General features: G+C 34.4%; 1 long non-coding RNA gene across 1 annotated transcript in view; it reads left to right on the top strand.

The window, feature by feature from the left end:
- LOC145544458 (uncharacterized) overlaps positions 1 to 20,992 on the top strand; it is a 61,995-nt gene extending 41,003 nt beyond the window's left edge. Inside the window, exon 3 of the long non-coding RNA XR_014081438.1 lies at positions 20,108 to 20,992. This is a non-coding gene — a long non-coding RNA (uncharacterized LOC145544458). The remainder of the gene's footprint in view (positions 1 to 20,107) is intronic.
- The last annotated feature ends 3,278 nt before the right edge of the window (positions 20,993 to 24,270 follow it).

The raw sequence follows: 24,270 nt of genomic DNA on the forward strand, positions 1-24,270 counted from the left end.
AAGGAATGGATAAATAAAAGGTAGTACATATAAACAATGGAATATTACTCAGCCATAAAAAGAATGAAATAATGTCATTTGCAGCAATAGGGATGCAACTAGAGATTATCATACCAAGTGAAGTAAGTCAGAAAGAGAAAGACACGTACCATATGATATAATAAGTGGAATCTAAAATATGACACAAATGATCTTATCTATGAAACAGAATCTCAGTCATAAAGAAGAGATTGGTAAGTGCCAAGGGGGAGAGGACTAGGTGATGGATGGAGTGGGATGTTGGGGTTAGCATACATAACCTTTCACATATAGAATGGATCAATAACATGGTACTACTGTGTAGCACAGAGAACAATATTCAGTATCCTATGATAAGCCATAATGGAAAATAATACATATATATCTGAATCACTTTGTTGTATAGCAGTAATTAACACATTATAAATCAACTATATTTCATAAAAACAAATTGATTTTTAAAAGCCCTGGTCAAACCTTAGTAAAATTTTAAATACTTCATTTCTTCTCATCTCACTTAATTTTATGGCTTCCATTTATTTCTCCTATGCTCTACCAAAGTTGGAATAAGTAACATGACCTGTCCTTTCTTGCAGAAACTTGTCACTCTTCAGAATTCAGTGTATGTGGTTGCTTTGAGAATTCAGCACTCTGGTAGACTTGAATTAGAATTTTAAGATTACTCATTTTTTCTTCTTCTTAGAGTGGCATTCCCTCATGGCTTTTTATGTCTCAAGTAGAAGAAAAATATTAAGCTCAAATATTTTTTAACAGTTTAAGTCTTCTCAATATATATAGGGCCTTCCAGGTGGCTGAGTGATAAAGAATCCACCCGACAATGAAGGAAACTCATGAGATATGGGTTTGATCCCTGAATCAGGAAGATCCCCTGAAGGAGGAAATGGCAACCCACTGTAGTATTCTTGCCTGGAGAATACCATGGACAGAAGAGCCAGGCAGGCTGCTGTCCATAGGGTCGCAAAGAATTGGATACAACTGATCAACTAATCATGCGCACATACATTTGGATTTAATTTCTCAAGTATTTTTTTTTTTCTCTGTATAACTTTTAAATTGAACTGAATTGCCCTGGAAGTCCTATCTACGCCCTGTTGGACACGTTTGATAATACTGTCTCTTCAGTCAGTTAACTTCCATCATTACGTAGTCATATAGATATTATTGGAATCTCTTTTTCTGTAAACATATTGTGCATTATTGAGCTATGACTTGGGGAATACTAGTCACATTGGATTTTTCCAGAATAAGGACACTTCTTATATCACATCAACAGTTAAGGAGATTGGCTGTGGTATTTCTTCTATGCTTTTAAGAATTTCAACAATGAACCCCATTTTACCTCTGTACTGTACAGTGAAAGTGACATTTATCTATAAACCTTACGTTGACATAGTCTTCAATGAGTTTATATATGCATTAACCGTGTTATTGATCTTTCAAATATATTTTCTTTGATTTTATTTATTACTTCTTATTCATCTGTGTTGATTCTTTTTTATACCTTTTTGGATATTATTGTGATTTTATTCTAATTTATTAAATTTAATTATTTAATTCGATGTGCATCCTCAAATCCCCATATTTCTTCTGGGTCAGTTTTGTATAATCCATATTTTGGATCACAATAAACTGTAAAATTGTTAAAGAGATGTGTCTCCTGAAAAACCTGTATGCATGTCAACAAGCAACAGTTAGAACTGGACATGGAACATTGGACTGGTTCAAAATTGAGAAAGGAGTATGTCAACAGTATATATTGTCACCCTGCTTGTTTAACTTATGTACAGAGTACATCATGAGAAATGCTGGGCTAGATGAATCTAAAACTGGAGTCAAGATTGTCAGGAGATATATCAACAATCTCAGATATGCAGATGATACCACTCTAATAGCAGAAAGCTAAGAGGAACTACAGAGCCTTCTGATGAGGGTGAAAGAAGAGAGTGAAAAAGCTGGCTTAAAGCTCAACATCCAAAAAACTAAGATCATGGCATCCAGTCCCATCGCTTCATGACAAATAGATGAGGATAAAGTGGAAACAGTGACAGATTTTATTTTCTTGGGCTCCTAAATCACTGAGGACAGTGACTGAAGCCCTGAAATTAAGACACTTGCTCCTTGGAAGAAAGGCTTGACAGAGTTAGCATATTAAAAATGAGAGACATCACTTTGCCGGCAAAGATTCATATAATCAAAGATATTAGTCATGTACGGATGTGAGAGTTGGACCATTAAGAAGGCTGAGCACTGAAGAACTTATGCTTTCATGAATTGTGGTGCTGTAGAAAATTCGAGAAAGTCCCTTGGACAGTAAAGAGATCAAACTGGTCAATCCTAAAGGAAACCAACCCTGAATATTCATTGGAAGGACAGAGTAATTAATGAGTAATTGAGTAATTAATGCAGTGATTAATCTTATTAGTGAGTTATGTGAACAATTTGGTATGTGGAACTCAGCACTATGGTATAGTTAGTTTATAGAAATTCTTACTGGGATGAATCTCTCATGTTTTAGTGATACTAGAGTCATGTAATTTAGACTAATGAAAGGATGAAACGTGAGCACCCCAACTTAGCCCATATTGAAAGTTCGTCTTCAATTTTTTTTCAAGCTGTCTGATTTCTCTCTCTCTTTCTTTCTTTGCTCAGAATTCCAGTAGAGGAGAAAAAAAGGTTTTTGGGTTTTTTTGGCTAAATGAATGAGGAGGAAATGACAATATACCATTTCCAAGTCTCAGCCTGAGGAGACTTTAGATTTGCTAAATACTAATTCACTTTGCAATGATAATTCACTGATGTGAAGAATTAACTCATTGGAAAATAACTTGATGCTGGGAAAGATTGAAGGCAGAAGTAGGGGACCACAGAGGATGAGATGGTTCCATGGCATCACCGACTCGATGGACATGTGTTTGAGCAAGCTCCAGGAACTGGTGTTGGACAGGGAAGACTTGTATACTGCAATCCATGGGGTTGCAAAGAGTTGGACACAACTGAGTGACTGAACTGGACTGAACTGAATTCACTTTGAAGCTGCTGCCCTTTCATATTGGGTCCTTGCCCAAACACACATGTGGAGGGACAGGTCCTATAGCTAATCTCAGTCAAATCTAAGTGCTTGCTGAACATATCCTGGATCAACCAATTCTCTGCTTATCTACACACTGTTGAGAATACAGGGTAGTAGTTTTAGCCATACTGTAGTGTGAACATGATTGCAGCAATAGCTATTTTAATTGACATAAGAAGTGCTATCTAACTTAACACTCCAAAAGTCGAATATACAAAGCATGAACAAGACTCTATGAAAATACATATAATGACTGTTATTAGCATCAAATGCTGAAATCAGATTTTACATCATTGACTATATCATAGAGAAAATCATCTGCAGATTTTTTTTTTCTTTTTAGTTTTAGATACATGCAGCAAATGCAGAAATCATAAATATATAGCTCAGATAATCAACACTGTATGTATAAACACTTCCTCAGTCATGAAGTTAAAACTTCTAGCATCTTAACCCACTTTCCTCCCAGAAACTGCATGAAAGGATGGAACTGGAAGTTGTAATATTTCAAAAGTTAAAATGTTTTAGAGTTCAGATTCATACATCCACAGATGCAAACACAAAAGCAACTGTTGCGAGCTTAAAAAGAAAGAAGTGTCTTTTTAAGCCACATTCCTAAAATGGCTTCCCCAGCAATGTTTTCAATTCCTTGTTATAAAATGGGAAAGGAAATTGTCAATTTAATGGTATTCACTGGGTTACTATTATATTTTTGGTATGGTGCCTGACAGTCCTAGACTTTGTGTATTTTAAAAAGATAACTTATAGGAATCTATATATTTTAATGGTACTAGTGCAAATTAAATCAGTTAAATCATTCATTTACATTAATAAATATAGCATACAATAGCATAGAACACAAACTGAAAATTTGCATGAAAAAGAGTCCTAATGCATATGTTGATGAAATGTTACATTTCAAATTATGTGACATTTTTCAAAGTCAGGCAAAAATAGAAGATTTAAATGTCAGCAAAATACTAGTACTCAGTTAAATCTTTATTCAAATGAAATCATATTTCTTTACTTTCATTTTAAATAGCAATTAATTAATACATTCTTATCGGAATTTACAGTAAAGTAAATTTGGGAACTGATACAGTGAATGTGTATTTAAGTATCTTGGGAAAAAAATCAATAAAATTCTTTGTGACAATAATGTTACCATATTAAATTTATAGCAGCTGGTTAAACAATACACATCCTCCTCCATACTTCTAAGTTTTGCTCCAGGATCTTTTTTATAGACCATATTATTTCATGGTAGAATTGTAAAGAGACAGTTAAAATAATTTTTCTTAACATTCAGTGTACCTTCAAGAAAAGTTCTATTTTGAAGATTTCTCCAAATAATAGCTTACTTAAATATCTCAGGAACAGTTTTCTCTAGGGCACATGTAGATTTTCACCATGGGTAATTCTAAAATAGGAAATTTTTACCCAAAACAGGAGTCTCCCACAGGGAAAGCTAACCTTTTAAAGATATAATCAAGATCAAGCTTGATATAGGAGAGCCACTGAGTTTTGACATCTATTTTGAAGTCATTTCTGTTTTCATCTGACTTCCTCATATAATATAAATATATATATATATTTTTTTTCTATTGGAGCTAGCTTACTTTATTAATCAAATTTTTTTTTTAAGTTTCAAAATATTAAATCTTAAACCATTATTCTATAGTCATGGAACATTATAACAAATAACCTAGTCAAAACTGTCACTATTGATAAGATAGTGATACTGCAAAGATGCCGCTACTCCACTATCTTCTCTAAATGGACAAAAAGAGAAAAACAGACTCAATTTTACCATCTATAAAACTTGTTCTGTACTTGACCAGTTTATTATTCTACTTATTGCCTGTTACTGGTTTGATGTCTAAAGAAACATCAAATTTATGGTTCATTTTTTACAGATATATAATACTGTATTTCTGTTTTTAATATCATAATTTATTATTATTATTAATTTGCATGAATTGATTAATTTTAATTTTATGTTTTTCATCTCTCAACCTAATTTTTTTAATTATTTATATTCATATATATTAAATCATATAATTTTCTGATATGAAAATTATATGGCAAATGTGGAGCAACTACATTGAAGAGCAACTACAATGAAAACATTTGTAATCCCATTATCTAAAACAAAATTATACCAAACCTATTCCTTTGAATGAGTTTATAAATACATGCATAATTACATGTAGTGTATATGTTTCATATATTTTCTATGTTCTATAAATAAGTTTTAGATGTATACATATGTATATATGTACCATGTATCTCTCTGCTTATATACATAAGAATGTAGTTCATAGCCATGCTGTAGTGTGAACATATTTGCAGCAATAGCTATTTTAATTGATATCACTTAATCATATGGAAAAAATAATTTACATAAACATTTATCAATTGCTTTATAGAATTTTATAAGTTTTTCTGTATGCAGATTATGAAATACATGTTTTATTGCTTTCTAGATATAGAATCATTGAATCAAATTTTGTACAAAATCTTAAAATATATGATATACTTTTAGAAAGAGAAGTAAACACCTTGCAAGGATCCTTAGCATGAAGATGTTTAATTCAAGATGAAGCTTAGATATCTAACTTAATTAACTTAATTATTAAGATTATTGCCAGTCAATTAAATCATAGACTATAATACGGTAGTATCTTTATCATATATCAAATTATACTATCATTATTCACTCTGGCAACAAATATAGAGAAACATAATTATACTGATAATAATATTACAGTATCTGAAAAATGATCTATAGGTTAATATAGCAGTCATATTTTAAAACATAAACTCAGAGTATATACGTAAAAAGATCTATCAACAAATGGAAAGATACACAACTTCAATCATTTTTAAAAGAATACATTTTAAAAGTAATTATAGTGTTTTCATCTATCCAGAGGGCTAAAGCAGTAATCTGGTTAAACTGAGTGAAAAATAAATTGGTAAACAAGTAATTTCAAAACTCTTTGTGGTAATGGAAGTGGATGTGGCCTCAATGGAGGGTATGGAGTCAATTCCTTTAAAAGTGCACATGCCCTTTGACACAGAAGTTACACCTCTAGGAATGCATCCTGATACAGATCGCATGTGAACATCAAGTCATGAAACAATAGACTGAATGCTATTTTCTTTTACGTTTTCCTTTTTTCTATACCATGTTGCAATATCCCAGTTCCTAAAGCCAGCTGCTTCACAGCTTGGCCTAAACATGCTAAGAAATTGTGGAACTAACTTTCCTAGGACAGTCTTTTCCTTTCTAGTCTTTATAAGAAAATGTTAAGATTCTGTTGACTGGTTCAGGAGGCCAGTGATGAGGATAACTTAAGAAAAAATTTGAGAAGACTTCAGTATCCTGCTACATTCTGTCCTTGCATCTGTGAGAGGAGAAGGGAATATTTATCTTTCTCAAGCTTATTGATGAGGCTTTCAACAACCTGCTATGGCTGCTGGAAATGTTTATTGTTGAAGGAACATGATATCCACTGCCTGAATTACACCTACAGAAGAAGTATACAGAAGCCCCTGCCTGTGGCAAAGCAGAGACAGGGGTGTGTTGGGATTGCAATTTCAAAAGTATTCAAGTTTCCAGTGAAGCCGATAATGACTCCATAATAAGTACTTCAGGAATTCTGAGATAATATTTACAAAGGGATGCTCTGATGGAAACTCCAAAGTGAGGGGGGATTTTTAAGTTCCAGTTAGAGATGGCATTGGCCATGATAAATATATTACAGATAAAATCCATGATAGCCAAGAAAGAATCAGCACTGGATTCTGCTATATGCAGAGGTCAGTAGTATCAGATTAAAATTTTTCCTGATAAAATTCTTACTTTTTTTCTACCAGTAGATGAAATATTTCTGATGCTCTATCTTTCTCCTTTGCTCAACACCTCAAGTTTAAAAGACCCCCAAACTGCAGTTATTAAATGGAAAAGTCAGCAGGAAAAAAAAACTTTAACTTTTTTGTCTACTTCCCTGCAGTTACCTAGTTGAGGCATTCACAAACTGGAGAAGAAAAGCAATTGTTTAATTACATGAAAATTGACTGCATTGATTTTACATTTGTTAGAATGTCTTGCCTTAAGTGATTGGGAGACATTTTATTATGTGAGCATTACTGACTAACTATAGTACCTGCACAAGTGTTTACATATCATGGAGAAGTTTGGAGCTCACATCACACACAAGAAGGGATGGTCAGTAAGAAAGAATGAAGTTCAGTTCATTTAGTAAACCAGATTGAGGTTTCTACAAATATTTTCATTGAAGCTACAGTCCATGGGGGTCACAAAACATCAGACATGACTGAACTGAGCACACACACATAATTTGTATTCATAAAAGATAGATTAAAACCTTAGCAGAAAATTGGTTAATGAAAGTACAGTATACATTTAAAATGGAATGCAATTAATTCATCAGAAAATATGCTAGATTTTACTTGGGATAATTTAAAACAATGAAGAAGATAGATTCTTAAATGGAGGAACATAGACAAAGTTATGAGTATTGTTAATTATAATAAGTTCTTCATTCCAGAATTTTAACTAGATGTTCCTGAAACTGCCTGTACAAATGAGTTTCTTTAGGCATTAACATTTGTTTCTTCAGCAGGTTGATTTGTTTTGTTAGAAATAACTTCATTTTAATAGCTTTCAAACTGTGCCAGTGATCTGTCGTTATATTGCATTAACAAAAGCCTTATATATTTTAGTTGCTTTCAACAACAAAAGTTTATTTTTTGTTCCTCTTACATATCCTGATGGTGCACCTGAAGTTCTTCTCCTTATTTGAGGACAAAAAACAAACTTAGCTTGAGAAAATTTGGCCTCATGAGCAATAAGAGCCATGCCTCTTTTCAAGAGTGATAGGTATATATCACTCTTGTTCAGATTCCACTGGAAAAAGCCAAGACACACAGGAAATTCTGATATTTATAGAGCAAAGAAATACAATACTCTTACTGGGAGAGAAAGTAAATACTTAACAACCAACAGTAAGTTAACCTACCAAATGATTAACAGTACTTTTTCCTTTTAATACAATCCTATAAAATCATGCCTAAAATATTGAGGATTATTTTTTGCAACACAACAATACCTGATTTTAAATTAAAAAAATATTTTCACATATATAGTAAATTGAAGAAATTTAACAGCTAACACACATATATGCAACACCTAGATTGTATCAAGATTTTTCTTCAAAACTTGATTTTTTGGTTAGTTTTTGAGGTCTAGAAAGTCTTTTACCATTTATAAGTAAACAAGACAGGCGTTATTAAGCTCATTTGCAAATAAGGAAACTAAGGTTCAGAGTCACTTACTAGGTCCACTTACTAGTTCAGTGCAGATTTCCATTTCCTGGCCTTAGTTGTACAAGGTTTTCATCTAGGAATCCTTAAAAAAGCTGATACTTGGATTCCATCCTCAGAGACTGATAATATATATATATATAATATTTAAATTATATAAAGTAATATTTAGTTTTGTTCAGTCACTAAGTCATGTCTGACTCTTTGCAACCCCATAGACTGCAGCACATCAGGCTTCCTTGTCTTCCACTATCTGGGAGCAGAGTTTGCTCAAATTCATGTCCATTGTGTTGGTGATGCCATCCAATCATCTCATCCTCTTTTGCCCCCTTCTCCTCATGCCTTCATTCTTTCCCAGCATCAACTTTTCCAATGAGCTGGCTCTACACATCAGGTGGCCAAAGTACTGGAATTTCAGCTTAAGCAACAACAGTGCTTCCAATGAATATTCAAGGTTGATCTCCTTTAGGACGGACTGGTTTGATCTCCTTGCTGTACATGGGATTCTCAAGAATCTTCTCCAGCATCACAGTTTGAAAGCATGAGTTCTTTGGCACTCAGCCTTCTTTATGAAGCAACTCTTACATCCATACATGACTACCGGAAAAATCATAGCTTTAGTTAGATGGACCTTTGTGGCCAAAGTGATGTCTCTGCTTTTTAATATACTGTCTAGGTTTATCATAGTTTAACATATTTAATAAAATATCATGTAATTACATATTAAAAATAATATATATCATATAAAAACATATGCACATAAATATACCCACTCCAGTGTTCTTGCCCGGAGAATCTCAGGAACAGGGGAGCCTGGTGGGCTGTGGTCTATCGGGTCGCACAGAGTCAGACACGACTGAAGCGACTTAGCAGTAGCAGCAGCAGCAGCAGCAGCAGCACATAAATATAAAGTCATTATTACTGTAATCAAATATTGCAAAATTTATCATCTTAATCATTTTTAAGTATATGATTTAGTAGTGTCTAGTATATTCGCATTGCTGTAAAACAGATCTTCAGAACTTTTCATCTAGCAAATATGAAACTATACCTATTAAACAACTGCTTCTGTTTTCCCCTTCCCCTAACCCCTAGTAACCATCATTTTACTTTATATTTCTATGACTTTATTTTCAATACCTTCTGCAAATGCAATTTAGTATTTGCTTTTTTGTGACTGGCTTATTTTAGTTGCCATAATGTCCTCAGATGCACTGTGTTATAGCATATGACAGTGTTTTGTTCCCTTTTAAGGCTTAATACTCTGTTGTATTATACACTACATTTTGTTTATTCATTTATCTGTTGACAGAATTAAGACTGTTTTCACCTTTTGGGTGCTATGAATAGTGATGTTATCTATGATTATGGTTGTACAAGTATTTCTGAGTGCAACACTTTTGTTTCCTTGATTTTTTTTCTATTGATTTCCTATTCTCTGTTTCATTTATCCCTGTTCCAACCTTTATTTCCTTTTTTCTGCTAGCTCTGGGTTGAGTCTAATAGTCTTTATTCTAGTTTCATAATGTGCAATTTTAGGTGGTTTATTTTGGGTCATTCATTTTTAAATGTATATATTTATTGATATAAATTTCCCTCATAGCACATATTTCACTGCATTACACAAATTTTGGTATGAGGTGTTCTTGATTTCATTTGTCTCAAGGCATTTCCTAGCATCCTTGCAGACTTCATTTTTGACATTCTGGTAATTTAAGAGTGTGTTTAGTTTCCACATATTTTGTAGATTTTTTAGTCTTCCATCTACTATTGAATTTTAGTTTCATTTAATTGTGATCAGAAATGATTTGTATGATTTCAATCTTCTTGAATTTTTTTATGGATTCAAGAATTTGTCTATAGTGTTGTTCAAGATCTCTATTTCCTTATTGACCTTCTGTCTGGTTATTTTACCCATTATTAAAATAGAAGCATTATTATGTTCCTATCTCTTATCTGTCAGTGTGCTTCATCGATTACAGAGCTCTGATGATTGAGGCATAAACACTTATGGTTTTTATATTTTCTTGGTAAATTGGCCCTTTTATCATTGTATAATGTTACTCAAAAACTCCTACAACAATTTTTGACAAGTCTATTTGTTTATTTGTATAGACATCCCCCTTTTCTTTTAATTATCATTTGCATGGATTATCTTTTTATTCATTTCACTTTCAGCCTTTGTGTGTCCTTAAATCTAGAATGAGTTTCTTCTAAACAGCATGTAATTGGATCAGTTCAGGTCATTCGGTTGCTCAGTCGTGTCCAACTCTTTGCAATCTCATGATCTGCAGCATGCCAGGCCTTCCTGTCCATCAGCAACTCCTGGAATTTACTCAAACTCATGTCCATTGAGTCGGTGATGCCATCCAACCATCTCATCCCCTGTCATCCCCTTCTCCTACTGCCTTCAATCTTTCCCAGCATCAGGGTCTTTTCAAATGAGTCAGTTCTTTGCAGCAGGTGGCCAAAGTATTGGAGTTTTAGCTTCAGCATCAGTCCCTCCAATGAATATTCAGGACTGATTTCCTTTAGAATAGACTGGTTGAATCTCCTTGCAGTCCAAGGGGCTCTCAAGAGTCTTCTCCAACACCACAGTTCAAAAGCATTAATTCCTTGGCACTCAGCTTTCTTTATAGTCCAAATATCACATCCATACACGACTACTGAAAAAACCATAGCTTTGACTAGACAGACCTTGTTGGCAAAGTAATGTCTCTGCTTTTTAATATCCTGTCTAGGTTGGTCATAGCTTTTCTTCCAAGGAGTAAGAGTCTTAATTTCATGGCTGCAGTCATCATTTGAAGTGATTTTGAACCCCTCAAAATAAAGTCTCTCACTGTTTCCATTGTTTTCCCATCTACTTGCCATGAAGTGATGGGACCAAATGGCATGATCTTAGTTTTCTAAATGTTGAGTTTTAAGCCAACTTTGTCACTCTCCACTTTCACTTTCATCAAGAGGTTCTTTAGTTATTCTTCACTTTCTGCCATAAGGGTGGTGTCATCTGCGTATATGAGGTTATTGATATTTCTCCCAGCAATCTTGATTCCAGCTTGTGCTTTATCCAGTCCAGCGTTTCTAATGATTTATTCTGCATATAAGTTAAATAAGCAGAGTGACAATACACAGCCTTGATATACTCCTTTCCCAATTTGGAACCAATCTATTGTTCTATGTCCAGTTCTAATTGTTGCTTCTTGATCTGCATACAGATTTCTAGGAGTCATGTGAGGTGGTCTGGTATTCCCATCTCTTTAAGAATTTTCCACAGTTTGTTGTGATCCACACAGTCAAAATCTTTGGCATAGTCAATAAAGCAGAAGTAGATATTTTTCTGGAATTCTCTCGCTTTTTTGATGATCCAGTGGATGTTGGCCATTTGATTTCTGGTTCCTCTGCCTTTTCTAAATCCAGCTTGAACATCTGGAGGTTCACAGTTCACATACTGTTGAAGCCTGGCTTGGAGAAATTTGAGCATTACTTTGCTAGTGTGTGAGATGAGTGCAAATGTGCAGTAGTTTGACCGTTTCTTGGCATTGCCTTTCTTTGGGATTGGAATGAAAACTGACCTGAAAGATGATGCTGTGAAAGTGATGTAATTGGATACTATATTCTTTTATCCATTCAGTACTGTATAAGTTTTATTGGTAAGATTAATACATTTATACCAAATGTAATTATAGATAAAGTAATTACAGTTGCCATTTTATTAATCATTTATGCTATGTCATATAGACTTTTTGTCCATTTTCTCTCTTACTGCTTTCCTTTCTGATTTCACTGTTTTGTTTTTCTCATAATAAACTTCAAGCCTTTCTCATTTATTTCTGTGTGTATTCCATAGGTATTTCTATTGTGGTTTCCATTGTAACTACACATATCTTAAATTTATAAATCTATTAAAATTGATTTTGTACAAAAATCTCTACATTTTCACCCTCCTACCCACCTGGTTTTGGGTTATTGAAGTGACTAATTGCATCTTTGTACATTCTTTACCTATTAACATATATTTATAATTTTTTTGTTAGCATTTAGCATCTATACATCAAAATTGCAATATTACTGGTTAATACATTTGCCTACTTCTTCATCTTTCCTGGAGAACTTCTTTCTCTGCCTTGTGTTTCTATTTAGATTCTTTTATTTCAACTTTAAGGACCTCCTTTAACATTTCTTGTAGAGTACCTCTAGTGGCAATGAATTGCCTCAACTTTTGTTTACCTGGGATAATCTCAATTTCTACTTCATTTTTGAAAGACAGGTTTTCCAGATACAGTATTATTGGTTTTGATAACATTTGTATTCTTTTACTGCTTTGAACATATTCCATTCCCTTCTGATCAGCAAGTATTCTGCTGAGCAAACCTTTGATCTCTAGAGTTCCCATGGACCTATTCTGACCTGTATATTTTTATTATCTCAGTGTCTCCATGGACAAAGGAGGACTGAAGTTTCCTAGTCCTCCATTTATCACTTTGAGGACTTTGAGATAAGTATCATTCTCATTACTCAGCATATTGGAATGAATGCTATAATGTGTCACCCACTTCTTTTCAGAATCCATTCCTCCAGTTTCTGGGAGTCTTGGCTACTCGTTGCTCAGAATGGAGTCTCTTCCTGGGAATTGCCTTAGGGAGATACCTTATGCCAGTTTACTTTTGCTAGAAGCAGCCAACCTCCAGGGACTATTTTCCTTGGCAATTCTAAGACTTTACTGGTAGGTCAGGGGGAGTAATTGTGATGATGTATATGAGTTTTAGAGTTCCTTATTGAATCATCTGAAGCTGAACTGTTCTCCTCTTTCTCAGTCTTGCTTCTCTTGTTCTCTCACTGGTGTTAATAAGAGCACTCCTCAACTTACGGTATGCAAATTTGTGTCTCAGTCTTTCCCAGGAAATCTGGCTCAAATAATTCAAATACATTTCTGTCTCTACCAAAATATCTCTAACTTGCTTTTTATGAAACTGCAAACGTCACTTAATTATTTTGTAGTTATGTTTGTGCTTATATGTATATGTGCATGTATGTACATTGGATCTTCTCTGTAGCTCAGACGGTAAAGAATCTGCCTGCAATGCAGGAGACCCGAGTCCCATACCTGGGTGGGAAAGAACCTCTGGAGAAAAGAATGGCAATCTACTCCAGTATTCTTGCTTGGAGAATCCCATGGACAGAGGAGCCTCGTGGGCCACAGTCCATGGGCTTGCAAAGAGTCAGACACAACTGAAGGACTAACACTACACTACTATGTATGTATATTATATGTACTGTACCCCACATAGAAATGCCTTTTATCTCTGATTAATCCAAGAATTAATCAGAAATCAAAGATGGACTAAAGAGCCTATTGATGAAGGAGAAAGAGGAGAGTTAAAAAGCTGACTTAAAACTCAGCATTCAGAAAACTAAGACCATGGCATCCAGCCCCATCAGTTCATGGCAAATAGGTGCGGAAAAAATGGAAACAGTGACAAACTTTATTTTCTTGGGCTCCAAAAGCACTGTGGATGATCACCGAAGGCACAAAATTAAAAGACGTTTGCCCCTTGTAAGAAAATTATGACAAACCTAGACAGTGTATTAAAAAGCAGAAACATCACTCTGTCGACAAAGATCCATGTAGTCAAAAGTACGGTTTTTCCAGTAGTCATATACAGATGTGAGAGTTGTTGGATCCTAAAGAAAGCTGAACACCAAAGGATTGATGCTTTTGAACTGTGGTGCTGGAGAAGACTCTTGAGAGTCCCTTGGACAACAAGGAAATCAAATCAGTCAATGCTAAAGGAAATCAACTGTGAATATTAATTGAAAGGACTTATGCTGAAGCTCCAATACTTTGGCCACCTGATGTAAAGAGCTGACTCATCAGGAAAAAGACCCTGATGCTGGGGAAGATTGAGGGAAAGAGGAGAAGGGGGTGACAGAGAATGACATGGTTGGATGAAATCATCTACTCAATGAACATGAGTTGGAGCAAACTCCTAGAGATAACGAAAGACAAGGAAGCTTGGGGTGCTGCAGTCCATGGGGTCACAAAGAGTTGGACATGACTGAGTGACTGAACAACAACAATCCAAGAACGTTCTCACAAGAACATATTTCCACATCATTTGTTTCCTTACTTATAATATGTTGACATTCATTAAGATATGCAAGAAGAATTTTCAGAAAACTGTAAACCCCATCTATCTTCACATTTCTTCCTTTCTAATTTCTCTCTGATCAAATGAGGTTATTTCCCACACCTATAATATCTATTAGGCTTTTAATAGTACAAAGGATGGCTGTTTTAATAAATATTATAAGGGGCTAGATGTAAAGAATAAAATAAGATCAGAAAAGTTCAAGATAAATCTTAAAAATTATCTTGAGATACTATGCCTTACTAAATAGAAAGAAATGTGTAAATGTCATGCCCTCTTTATACTGTTTTATATTATGTCATATTTTATGGATTTTTAGGGATTCCCTGGTAGCTCAGATGGTAAAGGGTCTGCCTGCAGTGCGGGAGACCAGGGTTTGATCCCTGGGTAGGGAAGATCCCCTGGAGAAAGAAATGGCAACCCACTCCAGTATTCTTCCTTGGAAAATCCCATGGATGGAGGAGCCTGGCAGGTTACAGTCCATGGGGTCACAGAGTAAGACATGACTGGGCAACTTCACTTTCACTTTCAGGTATCTCTTAGAAGGTGCCTTTAAATAATAAATATATAATTTATTAAAGATATTAAGATTTCTCTCCTTTATCAATGTTATCTCTGTGTTTAACTGTAAACATCATAAAGTTTAATTCCTGAAACCAGCCCCATGGGAATGGCATTTGTTTATGCATGACTATTTTCAAGATTACAAACATATCAACTTGTTCAAAACTATGATGAACAATAAATCAGGCAAAAATGTAAATTGTTATTAGAATATTCAATTTAAATATATTTATTAATAATTTTAACACTCCATGCAATTCAGTATTCAAATGCCATACTGTAATTAAATTAACACTGTTTACATTTTCAGTATTTAAAGTCTGAAATTGCAAGCTGTAATCATAAAATAAAGTAATAAATAATGATAATAACTAATTACCCACAAAAATGGAATGAAACCATAGTAATAATCACAGCTTTTATTGACAACAGCTCTTTTATAGCACTCCAAATGACTGCATAATTCTACAAAGATTAGTTTTATTACCAACAAAACTTTGGTTACATCTATTAAATAAATCAAGCACTAAGTTTTTCCCCTACTTATGTAAGAGCACTATCTTTTTTTTCATTTCTGATTTGTAAACTATCCATGAAGCAGTGCCAATTCACACATTTTATGGCCTGTGTCATAGATTACACAGGATAATGTAATCGACCACCCCCTTCAAATTGTAGAATTTAAAGTCTTCCAAAATAAATGCATGAAGGTATAAATTTAACTGGTCAAATTACTAAAGAGTAATTATCAAATAAAGCAATTTTTCCTATTTATTCCTTCTCATTTACCACTTGTGTTGCATTTTAATTCTGGAAAACCAAACAGAAAAATTACAGAAACTTCCTAGAAAGTGTGAAATAAAGCTGGCTGGATATATGATTTAGACATATTTGATAAATGAAGGCCTCTACACGATGTCTGTTGAATTATTTTCTGCGAAGAAAAGTGATAGTGGATGCTACAATTTAAAATGGATGAAAAATAGAGGGTGAGATGTATGGAAAGAGTAACATGGAAACTTACATCACCATATGTAGGGTAGATGGCTGACAGTAATTTGTTGTATGGCTAAGAAACTCAAACAGGGACTCTGTATCAACCTGGAGGGGTGGGATGGGGAGGGATATGGGATGGAAGTTCTAGAGGGAGGGGATACATGTATGCCTATGGCTGATTCAGGCTGAGGTTTGACAGAAAACAAAAAAATTCTGTAAAGCTATTATCCTTCAATAAAAAAACAAATAAAATAAAATACAAAAAAAGGATGAAAATAAATAAAACATGATTCCTATTGGATTGTATATTTAAACACAAAGACAAGGAATCATGCTTCTAGGAAAAAATAGAGAATACCTTCATTATCTCAGAATTAGCCAGGATATATTAAACAAAATATAAAAATTATTGACCATAAAGGAAAAATAATGGCTAATGAAGTAAAATAAAAAATGAAATTATTAAATAAAATTAATAATTTTGTTTTTCAAACCACAACTTAAGAAAATGAAGTCAAGGAACATAGTGGGAGAGTGGTAATACTCATAAAATACATAAGCAGTAAAGAATCTGTCCTCTATATGAAAGGGTATATGTGTACCTATGTTAAGCATGTTTATTTTAATTTAAAAAAAAAACAGAATACTGAGTAAGAAAATTATGCAAATATTTTACGAAAGAGAATTTCCAATGTTCATTAATTATTTGAAAAATTCATCAATATTAACAGAAGTCAGATAAATGCAATGTACACTATAATGAGCTATCAGATACATCTAGGGAGTGATTAAAAATGACATATTGACACTTTTAGGGTTACCGAAAAGGAGAAGAATAGGTGCTCACAACTGCACATGAGAATGTAAATGGAATACTATTTGGGAAAATTTTCTACATCATCAATAATTGTTGAAAAGATACATATCTTATGATTTTTATCCCTCTCCCAAGTATAAAGTAAAAAGAATTGTGTTCATCTGTGTGCCAAAAAATAGAAACAAGCTGTTCATAATGGTATTACCAGTAAATAGTTCTTTGTGGTTGTTTCTGTTCAGTCATTCAGTCGTGTCCAACTCTTTGTGACCCCAAGGACTGGGGCCTACCAGGCTTCACAGTCCTTCACTATTTCCTGGAGTTTGCTCAAACTCATGCCCATTGAGTTGATGATGACATCCACCCATCTCATCCTCTATCACCCCCTTCTCCTCCTGCCCTCAATCTTTCCCAGCATCAGGGTCTTTTCCAATGAGTCAGCTATTTACATCAGATGGCCAAAGTTTTGGAGCTTAGCTTCAGTATCAGTTCTTCCAATGAATATTCAGAGTTGATTGCCGTTAAGATTGACTGGTTTGATCTCCTTGCTGTCCAAGGGGCAACACAGTTTGAAAGCATCAATTCTTTGGAGCTCAGCCTTCATTATGATCGAATTCTACAACCATATGTGACTACTGAAAAAATCATAGCTTTGACTATACGGACCTTTGTTGGCAAAATGATGTCTCTCCTTTTTAATAGGCTGTTGGAGAAGGAAATGGCAACCCACTTCAGTGTTGTTGCTTGGAGAATCCCAGGGACGGCGGAGCCTGGTGGGCTGCCATCTACGGGGTTGCACAGAGTTGAACACAACTGAAGCAATTTAGCAGCTAGGTTTATCATAGCTTTTCTTTCAAATGGCTGTATGCTGTGCTGTGCTAAGTCACTTCAGCCATGTATGACTCTTTCCGACCCTATGGACTACAGCCCACTATAGCTCCTCTGTCCATGGGGATTCTCCAGGCAAGAATACTGGAGTGGGTTGCCATACCCTCCTCCAGGGGATCTTCCTGATCAAGCCTGCAGATCTTATGACTCCTGCATTGACAAACAGGTTCTTTACCACTAGTGCCATCTAGGAAGCCCAATGTTACTTCCAAATGACAGTAATAGACAAATATATGAAATAAAATAAAAAAATAAAAACTCAAAATCAGTCTCCAGTGGAAATGATAAAATGATGGACATATTCATAAAATAGGAAAGGGTACTACACTGAAATGAATCAATTGAGGTTACACATAACACAGAGATGTATCTCACAATCATGTAATTTTAGTGCAAATGCCTAGGCTTTCTGCACACTTTTTTATTGGGTTGTTTGTATTGAGCTGGATGAGCTACTTTTATATTTTGGAAATTAATCCTTTGTCAGTTATTTCATTTGCTATTTTTTTCTCCCCTTCAGAGGGCTGTTTTTTTTTCACTTTGTTTATAGGTTCCTTCACTGTGCAAAAGCTTTTAATTTTAATTAGGTCCCATTTGTTTATATTTGTTTTTATTTCCATTACTCCGGGAGGGGGATCATAGAGGATCTTGCTGTGATTTATGTCAGAGTGTTCTCCCTATGTTTTCCTCTAAAAGTTTTATAGTTTCTGGTCTTACATTTAGGTCTTTAATCCTTTTGAGTTTATTCTTGTGTATGGTATTGTGAAGTGCTCTAATTTCATTTTTTTGCATTTAGCTATCCAGTTTTCCCAGCACCAATTATTGCAGAGACTATCTTTTCTCCATTGTATATTCTTGCCTCCTTTCTTGAAAATAAGGTGCCCATAGGTGTGTGGACAGAAACTTATCCAAAGAAGACATACAGATGGTTAATAACCATATGAAAAGATGCTGAACATCACTCATTATTAGAGAAATGCAAATCAAAGCTACAATGAGTTATCACCTCACAGCAGTCAGAACAGCCATCACCAAAAAATATACCAACAATAAATGCTGGAGAGGGTGTGGAGAAAAGGGAGCCTCTTGCTCTGTTGGTGGGAATGCAAACTGATACAGCCACAATGGAGAACAATATAGGGATTCCTTAAAAAACTAGGAATAATACTACCCTATGAACCCAACCCAAAATTCTCACTACTGGGTATATACCCTGAAGAAACCCTAAACTGAAGAAGACACATGTACCTCAATGTTCATTGCAGCAGTATTTACAATAATTAGGACATGGAAGCAACCTGGATGTTCATTGATAGATGAGTGGATAAAGAAGTGTGGTACATATATACAATGGAGTATTACTCAGCAATAAAAAGAAGCTCATTTGTCTTAGTTCTAGTGAGGTGGATGAAGCATGTCTATTATTCAGAGTGAAGTAAGTCAGAAAGAGAAAGAGAAATATTGTATATCAATATCTATCTATCTATATATATATAAATGGAATCTAGAAAGATGTTACTAATGAACTTATCTGTAGGACAACAATGGAAACATGCAGAGAACAGACTTGTGAACATAGGAGTAAGGAAAGAGGGGACAAACTTAGAGAATACCATTAAAACATGTATATTACCATATGTAAAATTAGATAGCCAGTGGAAATTTGCTGTATAATGTAGGGAGCTCAAATTTGGTGCTTTGCTACAACCTAAAGATGGGATGGGGAGGGAAGTGAGAGGGATGTTCAGTGGGAGGGGACATGGGTAAACCTATGGCTGTTTCATGTTGATGTTTGATAGAAACCAATGCAATACTCTAAAGCAATTATCCTTCAATTAAAATTTTTAAAAACATTAATCAATTACAAGAAATATATTACTTAAAAAATTAAAAAAATAACTAGAGAGAGCACTGTGATTCTATCAATACAAAATTAATTTTGTTTTTTCTTAAATCAGCAAGTATTAGGCTGGTGCAAAAGTAACTGCAGCTTTGCATCATTGAAATTTGCCATTTGATATTGGAATACATTCTTAAATAAATGTGTTTTTTTTTATACCTCATTTTAATGCACCTTTCTTACTCATGTCTTATTACTTGCTGTGTATTTTATATTTATTTTAGACTTTGGAAATGATGTTAGACAAAAAGTAAATTCAAGTGATTTTCTTGAATTCAAAATGGGTCATAAAGCAGCAGAGACAACTCACAACATCAACAATACATTTGGCCCAGGAAATGCTAATGAACACACAGTGCAGTGGTTGTTCAAGACGTTTTGCAAAGGAGATGAGAGCCTTGCAGTTTAGGAGCGTAGTGGCTGCCCATCGGAAGTTGACAATGACCAATTGAGAGCATCATCAAAGCTGATTCTCTTACAACTGCATAAGAAGTTCCTGAAGAACTCAACATCAACCATCCTGTGGTCATTCTGCATTTGAAGCAAATTGGAAAGGTGACAAAACTTGATAAGTGGGTGCCTTATGAGCTGACCAAAAAAAAAAAAAACCACATAATTTTAAAGTGTCATCTTCTCTTATTCTATGCAAAAATAACTAACCATTTCTCGATTGAATTACGACATGAAACAAAAGTGAATTTTATACAACAGGACAACCGGCGATGAGCAGCTCAGGGGTTGACTGAGAAGAAGCTCCAAAACACTTCCTAAAGCAAAACTTGCATCAAAAAAAGGTCATGGTCACTGGTGGTCTGCTGCCTATCTGATCCATTTCACCTTTCTAAATCTTGGTGAAACAACTACATCTCAGAAGTGTGCTCAGCAAATTGATGAGATGTCCCCCAAAACTGCAATGCCTGCAGCTTGCATTGGTCAACAGAGTGGGCCCTGTTCTACTCCACAATAATGCTTGACTTCATGTTGCACAATCAACATTCCAAAAGTTGAATGAATTGGGCTATGAAGTTTTGCCTCATCTGCCATATTCACCTGATCTCTTGCCAGCTGACTACAACCTCTTTAGGCATCTCCATAACTTTGCAGGGAAAATGCTGCCACAACCAGCAGAAGGAAGAAAATGCTTTCAAGAGTTCATTGGATCCCAAGGCATGGATTTTTATGCTACAGGAATAAATCAACTTGTTTCTTGTTGGCAAAAATATGTTGATTGTGATGATTCCTATTATGATTAATAAAAATATGTTTGAGTCTAGTTAAAATTATTTGAAATTCATAGTCCAAAACTTTATATATATATAATTATTTATATATATTTAAGTGCATTTTATATATTTTAATATATACTATATAATTAATTAAATATATTTATTAAATTAATATATATTAAAATATATTTAAATGTATTATAATTAAATGCAATTTTAATTGTATGTATATAAATATTATGTATATTTGCACCAGCCTATTTTGTTGCAGATCAGAGCAGCTATCCATCATGAGGAGGGAAGATCTAATGATTCAGCAGGAATATACAGGGATTTTTATTCTGGACTTAATCTCTGAAACTAAATGGTGTTTTACAGATATTTACTTTTGATAATCCTTTGAGTAAGTACACTTACAGCTAGGTAACTTTCTCTGTGTTATATTAATCTATTTATTTTCTCTCTGTCTCTCTCTGGTCTACCTAGGTCATGTGGATATTTACTGAAACTTACGCTCTACAAATGCCTTATTTTGTGACATCAAAAATGACAATAAAACTATGTTTAACCTTAAATTTTCAATAAAATTTAACAGCAGAAATTGTATGAGTTCTATATGATTTTAAGGATGGTCATAGCAAAAAAAAAAAAAAAAATTGGAGAAGGCAATGGCACCCCACTCCAGAACTCTTGCCTGGAAAATCCCATGAACAGAGGAGCCTGGTGGGCTGCAGTCCATGGGGTCACTGAGTCGGACACGACTGAGCGACTCCACTTTCACTTTTCACTTTCATGCCCTGGAGAAGGAAATGGCAACCCACTCCAGTACTCTTGCCTGGAGAATCCCAGGGACGGGGGAGCCTGGTGGGCTGCCGTCTACGGGGTCGCACAGAGTCGGAGACGACTGACGCGACTTAGCAGCAGTAGCAGCAGCATAGCAAAATACACATTTAAAATGAGTTACATTGATTGGAAAACTTCTTGACCAGGGAAATATTTTCAGTGTAAAAGAAAACTATTCCATTATAAAAATTAGCATATTGTATCTAAGAGCTTGAACAAATTCAAAGACTATTTCTGAAGGAAATACATGAAAATATAAATTAACATATTTTATCCTTCTTAAAATCAATTTCTAAGCACAGTTTTTAATGACTATTTGTCATCATTCACAAGCATTCATACAACAATATTTTTCAGTTTTGCTATAGTATCAGATACTGACAACGAAATGGTTTCACATCAATGGGGAAATAAATGAATCATTTTGTGTAGTTGATAAAAAAATATAAGCTAGCACTATGAAGTTGACTTGAAAGGATTTCAACTGTGTGCAATTAAGTGAGAATAAAAGAAGATGTAGAGATTGTATATGAGATAATTTTAAGGAAATAATAAATAAAAGCTATATTTATAATGAAATTACATTAATTCTACATTGGCGTGTCTATGCATATAACAGAGTATGAATTGTTCATTCAAAGATGGCCAAGAAAATGAAATGATGGTGAGATTTGGGAAAGTTTTGTATTTTCATTTTGCTTTTATATATTACTTTAATTATGGAAATATTTATTTATCAATTAAAGTATAATGGAGGTACTTTTGTTAGAGAAGTATTTAATTATAATTAGAGAGTTGTTTTAATGTATACAGTATTTAAATTATATCTAATATAAATTAAGTGATCTTTGTGACCTCTACTTTTCTGAATTTGTACTTTCTCCACATTTTTGACTCTTGTGCTTTCTTCTCTCTTTTTTCACAGTTCAGTTACTTATTTAAAGAGAATTAAAAACACACATCCAAGTCTCTTCACAATATTTACTCTTCTATGTTTCTAGATATAGGGTAAATGAATTCTACTTTTACTAAGTATTTTGAGTTAATGGGTTTTAAAAATGAATATTAATAGAATTCCCCTATACAATAATTTTGTTTTAAAATATAATTTACTTGTAATAGAGCTTCAGAGAAAAATAGCTATTATGATACACTTAAAGGTCTTCCTATTAGGTAGATTAAATAAAAATATTTCTCTTTTCTCCAGGTAGGGATTCTTTGTACTTCATCTGCAAAGCCACTTGTTAGTCAAATGTCACTTAGCACTGGCATACATAATGAGCTTCCCAAGTGGTACTAGTGGTAAAGAATCTGCCTTCCAATGCGGAGATGCAAGAGACACAAGTTCAATCCTTGGGGTCTGTAAGATCCCCTGGAGTAGGGACTGGCAGTCCACTCCAGTATTCTTGCCTGGAAAACTCCATGGACAGAAGAGCCTGGCAGTCTACAGTCCACAGGGCTGCAAAGAGTTGGACACAACTTAGCACTTCTTCCCTCCTTCCAACACAATGGTAAATCCTTTATGGTAGGTCTTTTCAGCTTACAAGATCCTATATCCCACTAAATCATCTAGCAAGGTATTTGATTATTTTTATATCACTTATTTTTAAACTGTAATTCCTAGGGCAACATTGAATTGAAAGACTAATAATAAAGGAGTGTCTCCATCTTCAGTTAACATGCTTAGATTTTACTCTTTCTTCTATCATGTATTAGGGGTACTAAATTGTTTTCATGATTGGGAATCATCCATTTCAGTGGTTTTCAGTCATAGATGATTTTACTCCCATGGAAACATCTAGAGACAATTTTTATTAGCACAACTGGAAGGTGGAGGGGCCTCCTGGCAGTAGGAAGAGCCCAGGGATGCTGCTAAACACCCTACACTTCACAGGATAGTTCCCCTTCCAGCAAAGAATTATTGGAAGCAAATGTCAATGTGTCAAGATTGGGAAACCCTATTCTATATCCTGGGCTTCCCTGGTAGCTCAACTGGTAGAGAATCCTCCTGCAATGCAGGAGACCTTGGTTTGATTCCTGGGTTGGGAAGATACTCTGAAGGAGGGCATGGCAACCCATTCCAGAATTCTTGCCTAGAGAATCCCCATGGACAAAGAAGGCTGGTGAGCTACAGTCAATGGGTAGCAAAGAGGCGGACACAACAGGGTGACTAAGCGCTGCATACATTCTATATCCTGACTTCATGTTACTTAATTTAGCATCAAATTAGCAAAAATATGCTGTCTACATCATTTCCACAAATTATCTCTTTAGGAAATAGTTAACCTGGAGTTAATTTTTGCAGTGACTACTGATATTTATAACAAGTATATCATTTATACTATGAGCCAAAAACCACTGTAGCATTATACAGTGTGGGACCTCATAGTAATTTAATAATGTGTCAGGGAGTATCACTATCAACTTAA

Source organism: Giraffa tippelskirchi, chromosome 4 (genome assembly GCF_054371585.1).
Source record: "Giraffa tippelskirchi isolate mGirTip1 chromosome 4, T2T-mGirTip1v1.2.pri, whole genome shotgun sequence".
Taxonomy (NCBI): Eukaryota; Metazoa; Chordata; class Mammalia; order Artiodactyla; family Giraffidae; genus Giraffa; species Giraffa tippelskirchi.